Source organism: Salvelinus alpinus, chromosome 2 (genome assembly GCF_045679555.1).
Source record: "Salvelinus alpinus chromosome 2, SLU_Salpinus.1, whole genome shotgun sequence".
Taxonomy (NCBI): domain Eukaryota; kingdom Metazoa; phylum Chordata; class Actinopteri; order Salmoniformes; family Salmonidae; genus Salvelinus; species Salvelinus alpinus.
In genome coordinates, this window is record NC_092087.1 from 1,123,280 (window position 1) to 1,136,322 (window position 13,043).

Genomic DNA, 13,043 nt, shown 5'->3' on the forward strand with positions numbered 1-13,043 from the left:
CAGGTTAACCACCTAGCAGGAGACAGAACAGGTTAACCACCTAGCAGGGGGACAGAACAGGTTAACCACCTAGCAGGAGACAGAACAGGTTAACCACCTAGCAGGGGACAGAACAGGTTAACCACCTAGCAGGGGGACAGAACAGGTTAACCACCTAGCAGGAGACAGAACAGGTTAACCACCTAGCAGGGGGACAGAACAGGTTAACCACCTAGCAGGAGACAGAACAGGTTAACCACCTAGCAGGGGACAGAACAGGTTAACCACCTAGCAGGAGACAGAACAGGTTAACCACCTAGCAGGAGACAGAACAGGTTAACCACCTAGCAGGAGACAGAACAGGTTAACCACCTAGCAGGAGACAGAACAGGTTAACCACCTAGCAGGGGACAGGAACAGGTTAACCACCTAGCAGGAGACAGAACAGGTTAACCACCTAGCAGGAGACAGAACAGGTTAACCACCTAGCAGGAGACAGAACAGGTTAACCACCTAGCAGGAGACAGAACAGGTTAACCACCTAGCAGGAGACAGAACAGGTTAACCACCTAGCAGGGGACAGGAACAGGTTAACCACCTAGCAGGAGACAGAACAGGTTAACCACCTAGCAGGAGACAGAACAGGTTAACCACCTAGCAGGGGGACAGAACAGGTTAACCACCTAGCAGGAGACAGGAACAGGTTAACCACCTAGCAGGAGACAGAACAGGTTAACCACCTAGCAGGAGACAGAACAGGTTAACCACCTAGCAGGAGACAGGAACAGGTTAACCACCTAGCAGGGGACAGAACAGGTTAACCACCTAGCAGGAGACAGGAACAGGTTAACCACCTAGCAGGGGGACAGGAACAGGTTAACCACCTAGCAGGAGACAGGAACAGGTTAACCACCTAGCAGGGGGACAGAACAGGTTAACCACCTAGCAGGAGACAGGAACAGGTTAACCACCTAGCAGGGGGACAGGAACAGGTTAACCACCTAGCAGGGGACAGGAACAGGTTAACCACCTAGCAGGAGACAGAACAGGTTAACCACCTAGCAGGAGACAGAACAGGTTAACCACCTAGCAGGAGACAGGAACAGGTTAACCACCTAGCAGGGGACAGGAACAGGTTAACCACCTAGCAGGAGACAGAACAGGTTAACCACCTAGCAGGAGACAGGAACAGGTTAACCACCTAGCAGGAGACAGAACAGGTTAACCACCTAGCAGGGGGACAGGAACAGGTTAACCACCTAGCAGGGGGACAGAACAGGTTAACCACCTAGCAGGAGACAGAACAGGTTAACCACCTAGCAGGGGGACAGGAACAGGTTAACCACCTAGCAGGGGACAGAACAGGTTAACCACCTAGCAGGGGACAGAACAGGTTAACCACCTAGCAGGGGGACAGAACAGGTTAACCACCTAGCAGGGGACAGAACAGGTTAACCACCTAGCAGGGGACAGAACAGGTTAACCACCTAGCAGGGGACAGAACAGGTTAACCACCTAGCAGGAGACAGAACAGGTTAACCACCTAGCAGGAGACAGGAACAGGTTAACCACCTAGCAGGGGACAGAACAGGTTAACCACCTAGCAGGGAGACAGAACAGGTTAACCACCTAGCAGGAGACAGAACAGGTTAACCACCTAGCAGGAGACAGGAACAGGTTAACCACCTAGCAGGAGACAGGAACAGGTTAACCACCTAGCAGGGAGACAGAACAGGTTAACCACCTAGCAGGAGACAGAACAGGTTAACCACCTAGCAGGAGACAGGAACAGGTTAACCACCTAGCAGGAGACAGGAACAGGTTAACCACCTAGCAGGAGACAGAACAGGTTAACCACCTAGCAGGAGACAGGAACAGGTTAACCACCTAGCAGGAGACAGGAACAGGTTAACCACCTAGCAGGAGACAGGAACAGGTTAACCACCTAGCAGGGAGACAGAACAGGTTAACCACCTAGCAGGAGACAGAACAGGTTAACCACCTAGCAGGAGACAGAACAGGTTAACCACCTAGCAGGGGACAGAACAGGTTAACCACCTAGCAGGAGACAGAACAGGTTAACCACCTAGCAGGGGACAGAACAGGTTAACCACCTAGCAGGAGACAGGAACAGGTTAACCACCTAGCAGGGGGACAGAACAGGTTAACCACCTAGCAGGGGACAGAACAGGTTAACCACCTAGCAGGAGACAGGAACAGGTTAACCACCTAGCAGGGGGACAGAACAGGTTAACCACCTAGCAGGAGACAGGAACAGGTTAACCACCTAGCAGGGGACAGAACAGGTTAACCACCTAGCAGGAGACAGGAACAGGTTAACCACCTAGCAGGGGGACAGGAACAGGTTAACCACCTAGCAGGAGACAGGAACAGGTTAACCACCTAGCAGGAGACAGAACAGGTTAACCACCTAGCAGGGGACAGAACAGGTTAACCACCTAGCAGGGGACAGAACAGGTTAACCACCTAGCAGGAGACAGGAACAGGTTAACCACCTAGCAGGGGGACAGAACAGGTTAACCACCTAGCAGGAGACAGGAACAGGTTAACCACCTAGCAGGAGACAGAACAGGTTAACCACCTAGCAGGAGACAGAACAGGTTAACCACCTAGCAGGGGGACAGGAACAGGTTAACCACCTAGCAGGGGGACAGGAACAGGTTAACCACCTAGCAGGGGGACAGAACAGGTTAACCACCTAGCAGGAGACAGAACAGGTTAACCACCTAGCAGGGGACAGAACAGGTTAACCACCTAGCAGGGGACAGAACAGGTTAACCACCTAGCAGGAGACAGGAACAGGTTAACCACCTAGCAGGGGGACAGGAACAGGTTAACCACCTAGCAGGGGACAGAACAGGTTAACCACCTAGCAGGAGACAGGAACAGGTTAACCACCTAGCAGGAGACAGGAACAGGTTAACCACCTAGCAGGGGGACAGAACAGGTTAACCACCTAGCAGGAGACAGGAACAGGTTAACCACCTAGCAGGGGACAGGAACAGGTTAACCACCTAGCAGGGGACAGGAACAGGTTAACCACCTAGCAGGGGACAGAACAGGTTAACCACCTAGCAGGGGGACAGAACAGGTTAACCACCTAGCAGGGGGACAGAACAGGTTAACCACCTAGCAGGAGACAGGAACAGGTTAACCACCTAGCAGGAGACAGGAACAGGTTAACCACCTAGCAGGAGACAGAACAGGTTAACCACCTAGCAGGAGACAGAACAGGTTAACCACCTAGCAGGGGGACAGGAACAGGTTAACCACCTAGCAGGGGGACAGGAACAGGTTAACCACCTAGCAGGGGACAGGAACAGGTTAACCACCTAGCAGGGGGACAGGAACAGGTTAACCACCTAGCAGGAGACAGGAACAGGTTAACCACCTAGCAGGAGACAGAACAGGTTAACCACCTAGCAGGAGACAGGAACAGGTTAACCACCTAGCAGGGGGACAGGAACAGGTTAACCACCTAGCAGGGGACAGGAACAGGTTAACCACCTAGCAGGAGACAGAACAGGTTAACCACCTAGCAGGAGACAGGAACAGGTTAACCACCTAGCAGGGGGACAGGAACAGGTTAACCACCTAGCAGGGGACAGGAACAGGTTAACCACCTAGCAGGGGGACAGGAACAGGTTAACCACCTAGCAGGAGACAGGAACAGGTTAACCACCTAGCAGGAGACAGAACAGGTTAACCACCTAGCAGGGGGACAGGAACAGGTTTTAACCACCTAGCAGGGGACAGGAACAGGTTTTAACCACCTAGCAGGGGACAGGAACAGGTTTTAACCACCTAGCAGGGGACAGGAACAGGTTTCAACCACCTAGCAGGGGACAGGAACAGGTTTTAACCACCTAGCAGGGGACAGGAACAGGTTTTAACCACCTAGCAGGGGACAGGAACAGGTTTTAACCACCTAGCAGGGGACAGGAACAGGTTAACCACCTAGCAGGAGACAGAACAGGTTAACCACCTAGCAGGAGACAGAACAGGTTAACCACCTAGCAGGAGACAGGAACAGGTTAACCACCTAGCAGGGGGACAGGAACAGGTTAACCACCTAGCAGGAGACAGAACAGGTTAACCACCTAGCAGGAGACAGAACAGGTTAACCACCTAGCAGGAGACAGAACAGGTTAACCACCTAGCAGGAGACAGGAACAGGTTAACCACCTAGCAGGAGACAGAACAGGTTAACCACCTAGCAGGAGACAGAACAGGTTAACCACCTAGCAGGAGACAGGAACAGGTTAACCACCTAGTAGGGGACAGAACAGGTTAACCACCTAGCAGGAGACAGGAACAGGTTAACCACCTAGCAGGGGACAGGAACAGGTTAACCACCTAGCAGGAGACAGGAACAGGTTAACCACCTAGCAGGAGACAGAACAGGTTAACCACCTAGCAGGGGACAGAACAGGTTAACCACCTAGCAGGAGACAGGAACAGGTTAACCACCTAGCAGGAGACAGGAACAGGTTAACCACCTAGCAGGAGACAGGAACAGGTTAACCACCTAGCAGGGGACAGGAACAGGTTAACCACCTAGCAGGAGACAGGAACAGGTTAACCACCTAGCAGGAGACAGAACAGGTTAACCACCTAGCAGGGGACAGAACAGGTTAACCACCTAGCAGGAGACAGGAACAGGTTAACCACCTAGCAGGAGACAGGAACAGGTTAACCACCTAGCAGGGGACAGAACAGGTTAACCACCTAGCAGGAGACAGGAACAGGTTAACCACCTAGCAGGAGACAGGAACAGGTTAACCACCTAGCAGGAGACAGGAACAGGTTAACCACCTAGCAGGAGACAGGAACAGGTTAACCACCTAGCAGGAGACAGGAACAGGTTAACCACCTAGCAGGAGACAGGAACAGGTTAACCACCTAGCAGGGGGACAGGAACAGGTTAACCACCTAGCAGGGGACAGGAACAGGTTAACCACCTAGCAGGGGGACAGGAACAGGTTAACCACCTAGCAGGGGGACAGAACAGGTTAACCACCTAGCAGGAGACAGGAACAGGTTAACCACCTAGCAGGGGGACAGGAACAGGTTAACCACCTAGCAGGGGGACAGAACAGGTTAACCACCTAGCAGGAGACAGAACAGGTTAACCACCTAGCAGGGGACAGGAACAGGTTAACCACCTAGCAGGGGACAGGAACAGGTTAACCACCTAGCAGGGGACAGGAACAGGTTAACCACCTAGCAGGGGGACAGAACAGGTTAACCACCTAGCAGGAGACAGAACAGGTTAACCACCTAGCAGGAGACAGAACAGGTTAACCACCTAGCAGGAGACAGGAACAGGTTAACCACCTAGCAGGGGACAGAACAGGTTAACCACCTAGCAGGGGACAGAACAGGTTAACCACCTAGCAGGAGACAGGAACAGGTTAACCACCTAGCAGGAGACAGAACAGGTTAACCACCTAGCAGGAGACAGGAACAGGTTAACCACCTAGCAGGAGACAGAACAGGTTAACCACCTAGCAGGAGACAGAACAGGTTAACCACCTAGCAGGGGACAGGAACAGGTTAACCACCTAGCAGGAGACAGAACAGGTTAACCACCTAGCAGGGGACAGAACAGGTTAACCACCTAGCAGGGGACAGAACAGGTTAACCACCTAGCAGGAGACAGAACAGGTTAACCACCTAGCAGGAGACAGGAACAGGTTAACCACCTAGCAGGGGACAGAACAGGTTAACCACCTAGCAGGAGACAGAACAGGTTAACCACCTAGCAGGGGACAGAACAGGTTAACCACCTAGCAGGAGACAGGAACAGGTTAACCACCTAGCAGGGGGACAGAACAGGTTAACCACCTAGCAGGGGACAGGAACAGGTTAACCACCTAGCAGGGAGACAGAACAGGTTAACCACCTAGCAGGAGACAGGAACAGGTTAACCACCTAGCAGGGGACAGAACAGGTTAACCACCTAGCAGGGGACAGGAACAGGTTAACCACCTAGCAGGGGGACAGAACAGGTTAACCACCTAGCAGGAGACAGGAACAGGTTAACCACCTAGCAGGGAGACAGAACAGGTTAACCACCTAGCAGGAGACAGGAACAGGTTAACCACCTAGCAGGGGACAGAACAGGTTAACCACCTAGCAGGGGACAGGAACAGGTTAACCACCTAGCAGGAGACAGAACAGGTTAACCACCTAGCAGGGGGACAGAACAGGTTAACCACCTAGCAGGGAGACAGAACAGGTTAACCACCTAGCAGGGGGACAGGAACAGGTTAACCACCTAGCAGGGGGACAGGAACAGGTTAACCACCTAGCAGGAGACAGGAACAGGTTAACCACCTAGCAGGGGACAGAACAGGTTAACCACCTAGCAGGAGACAGGAACAGGTTAACCACCTAGCAGGGAGACAGAACAGGTTAACCACCTAGCAGGGGGACAGAACAGGTTAACCACCTAGCAGGGGACAGAACAGGTTAACCACCTAGCAGGAGACAGGAACAGGTTAACCACCTAGCAGGGAGACAGAACAGGTTAACCACCTAGCAGGAGACAGAACAGGTTAACCACCTAGCAGGAGACAGGAACAGGTTAACCACCTAGCAGGAGACAGGAACAGGTTAACCACCTAGCAGGAGACAGGAACAGGTTAACCACCTAGCAGGAGACAGAACAGGTTAACCACCTAGCAGGGGACAGAACAGGTTAACCACCTAGCAGGGGACAGAACAGGTTAACCACCTAGCAGGAGACAGAACAGGTTAACCACCTAGCAGGGGGACAGAACAGGTTAACCACCTAGCAGGAGACAGGAACAGGTTAACCACCTAGCAGGAGACAGAACAGGTTAACCACCTAGCAGGGGGACAGGAACAGGTTAACCACCTAGCAGGAGACAGAACAGGTTAACCACCTAGCAGGAGACAGGAACAGGTTAACCACCTAGCAGGGGGACAGAACAGGTTAACCACCTAGCAGGGGACAGAACAGGTTAACCACCTAGCAGGGGGACAGGAACAGGTTAACCACCTAGCAGGAGACAGGAACAGGTTAACCACCTAGCAGGAGACAGGAACAGGTTAACCACCTAGCAGGGGACAGAACAGGTTAACCACCTAGCAGGAGACAGAACAGGTTAACCACCTAGCAGGAGACAGAACAGGTTAACCACCTAGCAGGAGACAGAACAGGTTAACCACCTAGCAGGGGACAGAACAGGTTAACCACCTAGCAGGAGACAGGAACAGGTTAACCACCTAGCAGGAGACAGAACAGGTTAACCACCTAGCAGGAGACAGGAACAGGTTAACCACCTAGCAGGGGACAGGAACAGGTTAACCACCTAGCAGGGGACAGGAACAGGTTAACCACCTAGCAGGAGACAGGAACAGGTTAACCACCTAGCAGGAGACAGGAACAGGTTAACCACCTAGCAGGGGACAGAACAGGTTAACCACCTAGCAGGAGACAGAACAGGTTAACCACCTAGCAGGGGGACAGGAACAGGTTAACCACCTAGCAGGGGGACAGAACAGGTTAACCACCTAGCAGGGGACAGAACAGGTTAACCACCTAGCAGGGGGACAGAACAGGTTAACCACCTAGCAGGGGACAGAACAGGTTAACCACCTAGCAGGGGACAGAACAGGTTAACCACCTAGCAGGGGACAGAACAGGTTAACCACCTAGCAGGAGACAGAACAGGTTAACCACCTAGCAGGAGACAGAACAGGTTAACCACCTAGCAGGGGACAGAACAGGTTAACCACCTAGCAGGAGACAGGAACAGGTTAACCACCTAGCAGGAGACAGGAACAGGTTAACCACCTAGCAGGAGACAGAACAGGTTAACCACCTAGCAGGAGACAGAACAGGTTAACCACCTAGCAGGAGACAGAACAGGTTAACCACCTAGCAGGAGACAGGAACAGGTTAACCACCTAGCAGGGGGACAGAACAGGTTAACCACCTAGCAGGAGACAGGAACAGGTTAACCACCTAGCAGGGGGACAGGAACAGGTTAACCACCTAGCAGGAGACAGGAACAGGTTAACCACCTAGCAGGAGACAGAACAGGTTAACCACCTAGCAGGGGACAGAACAGGTTAACCACCTAGCAGGGGACAGAACAGGTTAACCACCTAGCAGGGGACAGAACAGGTTAACCACCTAGCAGGAGACAGGAACAGGTTAACCACCTAGCAGGAGACAGAACAGGTTAACCACCTAGCAGGAGACAGGAACAGGTTAACCACCTAGCAGGGGACAGACCAGGTTAACCACCTAGCAGGGGACAGAACAGGTTAACCACCTAGCAGGAGACAGGAACAGGTTAACCACCTAGCAGGAGACAGGAACAGGTTAACCACCTAGCAGGAGACAGGAACAGGTTAACCACCTAGCAGGGGGACAGAACAGGTTAACCACCTAGCAGGAGACAGGAACAGGTTAACCACCTAGCAGGGGACAGGAACAGGTTAACCACCTAGCAGGGGACAGAACAGGTTAACCACCTAGCAGGGGGACAGAACAGGTTAACCACCTAGCAGGAGACAGGAACAGGTTAACCACCTAGCAGGGGACAGAACAGGTTAACCACCTAGCAGGGGGACAGAACAGGTTAACCACCTAGCAGGAGACAGAACAGGTTAACCACCTAGCAGGAGACAGGAACAGGTTAACCACCTAGCAGGGGGACAGAACAGGTTAACCACCTAGCAGGAGACAGAACAGGTTAACCACCTAGCAGGAGACAGAACAGGTTAACCACCTAGCGGGGGACAGAACAGGTTAACCACCTAGCAGGAGACAGGAACAGGTTAACCACCTAGCAGGAGACAGGAACAGGTTAACCACCTAGCAGGGGACAGAACAGGTTAACCACCTAGCAGGAGACAGGAACAGGTTAACCACCTAGCAGGAGACAGAACAGGTTAACCACCTAGCAGGGGACAGAACAGGTTAACCACCTAGCAGGGGACAGAACAGGTTAACCACCTAGCAGGGGACAGAACAGGTTAACCACCTAGCAGGGGACAGGAACAGGTTAACCACCTAGCAGGAGACAGAACAGGTTAACCACCTAGCAGGGGACAGAACAGGTTAACCACCTAGCAGGGGACAGAACAGGTTAACCACCTAGCAGGAGACAGGAACAGGTTAACCACCTAGCAGGGGGACAGAACAGGTTAACCACCTAGCAGGAGACAGGAACAGGTTAACCACCTAGCAGGGGACAGGAACAGGTTAACCACCTAGCAGGGGGACAGAACAGGTTAACCACCTAGCAGGAGACAGAACAGGTTAACCACCTAGCAGGAGACAGGAACAGGTTAACCACCTAGCAGGGGGACAGAACAGGTTAACCACCTAGCAGGAGACAGGAACAGGTTAACCACCTAGCAGGAGACAGAACAGGTTAACCACCTAGCAGGGGGACAGGAACAGGTTAACCACCTAGCAGGGGACAGAACAGGTTAACCACCTAGCAGGGGGACAGGAACAGGTTAACCACCTAGCAGGAGACAGGAACAGGTTAACCACCTAGCAGGAGACAGAACAGGTTAACCACCTAGCAGGGGACAGAACAGGTTAACCACCTAGCAGGGGACAGAAACAGGTTAACCACCTAGCAGGGGGACAGAACAGGTTAACCACCTAGCAGGAGACAGGAACAGGTTAACCACCTAGCAGGAGACAGAACAGGTTAACCACCTAGCAGGGGACAGAACAGGTTAACCACCTAGCAGGAGACAGAACAGGTTAACCACCTAGCAGGAGACAGGAACAGGTTAACCACCTAGCAGGAGACAGAACAGGTTAACCACCTAGCAGGAGACAGGAACAGGTTAACCACCTAGCAGGGGGACAGGAACAGGTTAACCACCTAGCAGGAGACAGAACAGGTTAACCACCTAGCAGGGGACAGAACAGGTTAACCACCTAGCAGGGGACAGAACAGGTTTTAACCACCTAGCAGGAGACAGAACAGGTTAACCACCTAGCAGGGGACAGAACAGGTTAACCACCTAGCAGGAGACAGGAACAGGTTAACCACCTAGCAGGAGACAGGAACAGGTTAACCACCTAGCAGGAGACAGGAACAGGTTAACCACCTAGCAGGAGACAGAACAGGTTAACCACCTAGCAGGAGACAGAACAGGTTAACCACCTAGCAGGAGACAGAACAGGTTAACCACCTAGCAGGAGACAGGAACAGGTTAACCACCTAGCAGGGGACAGAACAGGTTAACCACCTAGCAGGAGACAGAACAGGTTAACCACCTAGCAGGAGACAGAACAGGTTAACCACCTAGCAGGAGACAGGAACAGGTTAACCACCTAGCAGGAGACAGAACAGGTTAACCACCTAGCAGGAGACAGGAACAGGTTAACCACCTAGCAGGGGACAGAACAGGTTAACCACCTAGCAGGAGACAGGAACAGGTTAACCACCTAGCAGGGGGACAGAACAGGTTAACCACCTAGCAGGAGACAGGAACAGGTTAACCACCTAGCAGGGGACAGAACAGGTTAACCACCTAGCAGGAGACAGAACAGGTTAACCACCTAGCAGGAGACAGGAACAGGTTAACCACCTAGCAGGGGGACAGAACAGGTTAACCACCTAGCAGGAGACAGGAACAGGTTAACCACCTAGCAGGGGACAGGAACAGGTTAACCACCTAGCAGGGGACAGAACAGGTTAACCACCTAGCAGGAGACAGAACAGGTTAACCACCTAGCAGGGGACAGGAACAGGTTAACCACCTAGCAGGGGGACAGAACAGGTTAACCACCTAGCAGGGGACAGGAACAGGTTAACCACCTAGCAGGGGACAGGAACAGGTTAACCACCTAGCAGGGGACAGAACAGGTTAACCACCTAGCAGGGGACAGGAACAGGTTAACCACCTAGCAGGAGACAGAACAGGTTAACCACCTAGCAGGAGACAGAACAGGTTAACCACCTAGCAGGAGACAGAACAGGTTAACCACCTAGCAGGAGACAGAACAGGTTAACCACCTAGCAGGGGACAGGAACAGGTTAACCACCTAGCAGGAGACAGGAACAGGTTAACCACCTAGCAGGAGACAGAACAGGTTAACCACCTAGCAGGAGACAGAACAGGTTAACCACCTAGCAGGAGACAGAACAGGTTAACCACCTAGCAGGGGACAGAACAGGTTAACCACCTAGCAGGAGACAGAACAGGTTAACCACCTAGCAGGAGACAGGAACAGGTTAACCACCTAGCAGGAGACAGGAACAGGTTAACCACCTAGCAGGAGACAGGAACAGGTTAACCACCTAGCAGGGGACAGAACAGGTTAACCACCTAGCAGGAGACAGAACAGGTTAACCACCTAGCAGGGGACAGAACAGGTTAACCACCTAGCAGGGGGACAGGAACAGGTTAACCACCTAGCAGGAGACAGAACAGGTTAACCACCTAGCAGGAGACAGAACAGGTTAACCACCTAGCAGGAGACAGGAACAGGTTAACCACCTAGCAGGGGACAGAACAGGTTAACCACCTAGCAGGGGACAGAACAGGTTAACCACCTAGCAGGAGACAGGAACAGGTTAACCACCTAGCAGGAGACAGGAACAGGTTAACCACCTAGCAGGAGACAGAACAGGTTAACCACCTAGCAGGAGACAGAACAGGTTAACCACCTAGCAGGGGACAGGAACAGGAACAGGTTAACCACCTAGACGGGGACAGGAACAGGAACAGGAACAGGTTAACCACCTAGACGGAGACAGGAACAGGAACAGGTTAACCACCTAGCAGGGGGACAGGAACAGGTTAACCACCTAGCAGGGGACAGAACAGGTTAACCACCTAGCAGGAGACAGAACAGGTTAACCACCTAGACGGGGACAGAACAATACTTTAGAAATGTTGTACGTCTTCAGAAACACTCGTTGACTCAAACCTCACTCCAGGGATTGTTTAAAGGTGCTATGCATCAATGGTCTACAGAACTTAAAAAACAAAAACATTTCATTTACCTATACATCACCTTCAGAAAGCATTCATACCCCTTGACTTATTCCACATTTTGTTGTTACAGCCTGAATTAAAAAATGGATTAAATCATTTTTTTCACTGCTGAACTTACAGGGTTGAATACCTATTGACTCAAGACATCAGTTTTTATTTATTTATATATTTTTTCCAAATCAATTCCATTTTCACATTTTGGGGTGTGAATACTTCCTGAAATTAAATGTTATTTGTCACATGCGCCGAATACAACAGATGTAGACCTTACAGTGAAATGCTTACTTATAAGCCCTTAACCAACAATGCAGTTAAGAAAAAGCAAAAAGCAAATAACGAGGCTATATACAGGGGGCACTGGTACCGAGGCAATGTGCAGGGGTACAGGTTAGTCGAGGTAATATGTACATGTGGTTAGGGGTAAAGTGACTATGCATAGACAAACAGCAAGTAGCAGCAGCGGGGGGAAAAAAGGGGTCAATGCAAATAGTCCGGGTAGCCAGGATGATCTCGACGGTGCAGCTGTAGAAGTTTGAGGATCTGGGGACCCATGACAAATATTTTTAGTCTCCTGGAGGAGAAATAGGCGTTGTCATGCCCTCTTCACAACTGTCTTGGTGTGTCTGGACCATGATAGTTTGTTAGTGATGTGGACACCAAGGAACTTGGCAGATGTGTTGCTACCTACCCTACCACCTGGGGGCAGCCTGCCTTTTACTGAGGAGTGGCTTCCGTCTGGTCACTCTACCATAAAGGCCTGATTGGTGGAGTGCCACAGAGATGGTTGTCCTTCTGGAAGGTTCTCCCATCTCACCAGAAGAACTCTGGAGCTCGGTCAGTGACCATTGGCCCTTTTCCCCTAATTGCTCAATTTGGCCGTGTGGAAAGCTCAAAGAAGAGTCTTGGTGGTTCCAAACTTCTTCCATTTAATGATGGAGGCCACTGTGTTCTTGGGGACCTTCAATGCTGCAGAAATGTTTTGGTACCCTTCCCTCGACACAATCCTGTCTCGGAACTCTATTGACAATTTCTTC